Raw genomic sequence first — 4,393 nt, forward strand, 5'->3', positions numbered from 1 at the left:
TTACACTTATGTTTTGAGTTATATTGCATTTATTGTTACATTTGCGTGTGTAACCATGTACTGATGTACAACGTTTTACATTTATTTATAAAGTTACACATGCATGTATGCCCATGTATTCGAAGTGCACATTAAAATGGTTAATTAAAGTTAGGATGATTACAGGCCTCAGTGGAAATGTATAAATCAAAATTAGGGAGGAGCGTGCTAGTACACCGTTATGTGTTATAATGCATAATATTAAATTAATAAATACGATCCCAAAAACAATCTTCCAGGCGAATTTTGTATGAAGGTTGTTCATTTTATTTCAACCCGTGAGTTGCTGTCAGTCAGCTCAATATATGTTAAATACACAGTCAACAGCCGATGCGTTTCGTCCCCTCCTGGGACATCATCAGGGCTTTAACGCAGATATGTTGTCTAACTGAAGGAGGGAGTCATGTAAACTCCACACGTATCCAGCAGGCGACCCCAAACTTTATATCAACTCTGCCCGGTCTACTTCTCAATCGAAACAATTATAAGCAGTCCCTGCCTTCAGTTCAGTCCCACCGGTATTCAATAACTCTACCACCATTCAGATTCCTTTGATCAACAATCATCCAGCTCTACGATCCTATTCAAATAGTGTCTTTAAACACCGTCACTCGTGTGGTCAGAATCAGCCTGAAACGCCCCGTAATATTGCTCCACAGTTCAAATGTCCTCATTCCATATAGTTCATCCTAGTTTAACGTATCAAAATTCCACGAACAGCATCATGTCCCTCGCCTCCGGTCCGATAAATCTGGAGTGCCTGAAAAGAAACTTGGCAGTGAATGTGGAGAAACAATGCTCGAAATAGATCTTCTGTTCATCAGGTAACAGAATGGTAAGATGTTCGAGGTTGAGAACTGAAGTTGTAGCTCAAAACTGTAAACCTGAACTGATGTTGGAGATGCATGCAAGCAGTGACCTGATTGGTCCCTGATGACAGAGAGATAAGAATGTTCTGAATTTCTTGTTACTTTTAAATCGGTGTTCACACAGTTGTAGGTAGAGGAGAGCAGACCCCCTTTTGACTCGGAGAGTTACAGATCTCTCTGCTTGCCATATACTTGCAAGTGTGAAGCTTTATACTAAATACTGATTTCCTTTTCTTTAGACTTCTACTGAAGTCTGATTATGCTGATATCTTTCTTCCTTTTTGTCCTAAGCTCCTGGTATAGAGATCTTAATTAGATGACTTTATATCTAGTCCACATTAGAAGAGGGAAAACTTCCTTTTCAAAGTTTGTTTGGAACACCTGTTTGCTTTAATCTGTGTTTATACAATTGTGGTAATTTCAATTCAATGTATTATTAAGTTGCGCCTTAACCTACTGAGATACTTCAGTTTACCTTTTGTATTCCTGCATTTACTGAACCTATTTCTGGTCCGCCTATATATTGGATTGATTGGTAATCCAAAATAAGCCTTCCTTGACTATATTTAGTGATTCCTGGTCCTTATTGTGGAATCACACTGGCTTCACAAGTTAGAACTCTATTATTGATAAGAACTAATTTTCAATTTTTCAAGTCAGCTAACAAAGGTCCATATGAGCATTGGGGGAATATCTCTGGCATCTTGACTAAGAGATTACGTTTCAAGGCCCAGTGCTCTTTTACAGTGCAAGGATATGAGGCATAACACTGGACAAATACCTGAATAAGGAGGATCACATCAGTGCAACAACTAGAGAAGCCAATCACCAACTCAGCACATTAAGGAAAATCAAACCATTCCTGCCTCCTGATGACGTGCAGCTAGCAGTCCAATCCCTAGTTATATCCCGTTTAGATTACAGAATTGTGACCCTGGCAGGGCTACCCAAGGCTAAACTAGATCCATGAGGGAAGAGGGTGGATGGGGGAGTATTTAGACCATTTAATGTTGCTCAGTCTGCAAATCAGAAAAATACCTTAGTAGCTTATGAGACGATTTGACAAACTATTTTTTATTTTTTTTATTTTGCCATTTATAAAGTGCATGGTTACACCCACTGGTATGTCCCCGCGCTAGGATTCTAACCTCACAAGAAGCAGGGAGAAGAGAGAAAGAAGAAAAGGGAGACAACCTACAGCCATAAGTATGTAGGACAGTTAGAAAGAAGCAAAGCTAGATAGTCCCTATCTAAAGACATAAAAGTCAGGTTTTAAGTCGCTTGTGGAGAGTCCTTTCCTTGGGTTCTGCTCTCAGATTTGATGGCAGTGAGTTTCACATTTTGGCCCTAGATAGCTCAAGGACCGGGCTTCCATCCTGGCCCTCTACACTCTTGGCACCCTTACAAGGTGTGCCTTTACAGATCTTAGGTTTTGTGAAGGTGTGTAGTGTGTTATCATGGATTGTAAGTAGCTAGATCCTTTGTCCATGATGATTCTGTGGCAGTAACACATAGCTTTGTAGATAATCCTCTTCTCCACTGGAAGCTAGTGTAGAGTGGTCAGAGCTTTGGAGGTAGATGCTCCTCTTGGGGAGATTTAGGACTAAGTGGGCAACTGCATTTTGAATGCGTTGGAGTTTATTCAGACTCCCTTTGGTGGCCCCAGGTAGAGAATGTTGCATTAGTCTATTTGTGACGTAACTAGAGCGGGTACAACTGTTTTCCTCGACTTTCAGGGTCCCAAAACACTTACCAGCTATACTCCTTATTTGACTCTCAAATGTGATTTTAGGGTCAAACCAAACACCCACATTTTTGTTTGGTTTTAGTTTTCAGGACAAGGGTTTAGCCCAGGGCCTCGGCCACCGGTTAGATGACCAAATGGAGGGTGTTTTCCCAACTATCATTACCTCCGTTTTATTGCCATTAAGTTTAAGGCAATTATTAGTCATCCAGGAGGCTAACTATGAGGCATAAAGAAAAGTGTGCCTCAGCTACCTCCGCATCCTGTGATAGAGTTACTATAAGCTGCATATCATTCGCATAAGACACAATTTTTACATTGTGTTTTTCCGCAATTTGCACTAGGGGACAAATGTATAGGTTGAATAGGGTTGGGCTCAATATCGAACCCTGTGGAACCCCTTGCATAAGAGGGAGGATGTCTGACATATGTGGATGGTGGGCAACTTGAAAACTCAGTGTTTGAAGAAAGGAGGTCATCGTAATGCTGTACCCCTGACCCCGCACCACCTTAACTTCTGAAGGAGTAGGTTATGCGATACAGTGTAGAAAGCCGCTCTGAGGTCAAGTAGCACCAGAGCGGCTGTTTGTTCTACATTCGCACACTGTCTCAAAGTTTAGGTGGAGAAGAGCAGGGCTAACTCCGTAGAGTGAGAGGCCCTGAAACCCGATTGAGTTGGGTGGAGTAATTTATTCAAAATGATATGATTTGTAAGTTGATTATTCACAGGTTTCTCCATCATTTCAGCGAAGAATGGCAGAAGAGAGATGGGATGTAAATTCTATAATTGCATTGGATCAGCAGAAAGTTTTTCGTTAGGGCGAGTACTATTGTGTGCTTCCATTTTTGTGGGATTTTCACCTGAGCAAAAAGACAGAGACATCAGCTGTTGTAGGTAAGGAAGGATAACCTCCATCCCTTGTAGCAAGATTTTAGGTGGGGCTGGATCTAGAGGGAATCCTGATTTAATGCTCGTAAACAAGCTTTTTAGGTTTTCCAGAGAGGGGTCCTAAATTCATTGAGACCGTTCTCCCTAGGTGAATCATCCAAAAGAATATCTAGATTTAAACACTTGCAAGCTTCTACCGGAAAGGTGTCATATATCATAGCTACTTTAGAAGCGAAGAAGATAGCGATCTTATTACAGCTTTCTAGAGATGATGATACTGGGGCAGCAACTCGTTCTATGGAGGACAGGGAGTTGAGGATTGCAAGAATAGTTATTTGGAAGAATATTATTAACAATATCTATTTTGATGGTGCAAAGGCCACAGCGTGTTTTCCTAATGAGCGAATGATACTGTTTCACTTAATTTTTATACCTAGCTCTGCTGGTTTTAAAGTAGTTTTTCCTCCAGATGCACTCTAGGTGTTTGCTGGTTTTTTGGCGCAATTAAAACATCATTAACCCAAGGGGAGGAGTTCTTGGACCTAGATTTGTACGTAGTAGTCATAGGGGCTATCTTATCAAGGGCTCTTAATAACCATTTTCTACCTTCAGATTAGCAGTATTAATATCCTCCTCAACCTTAAGATCAGTTTCCGAGAGAGTATTCGCAAACGTCTCAGAATTGATCTTTACCCTCTTTCTTGTGGTGATCATTTGACTAGACTTGGTGGTGGGTGTAGGCTTGCGTAATGCCATAGTGAAAGCTACCAGATAGTGGTCTGACCAGGGAACTATTAACAGCTTGTCAACCTTAATGGTGGAAAAGTTAGCAAATATTGGAGCTAAAGTGTG

The sequence above is a fragment of the Lissotriton vulgaris genome, chromosome 6 (genome assembly GCF_964263255.1).
Source record: "Lissotriton vulgaris chromosome 6, aLisVul1.2, whole genome shotgun sequence".
NCBI lineage: Eukaryota > Metazoa > Chordata > Amphibia > Caudata > Salamandridae > Lissotriton > Lissotriton vulgaris.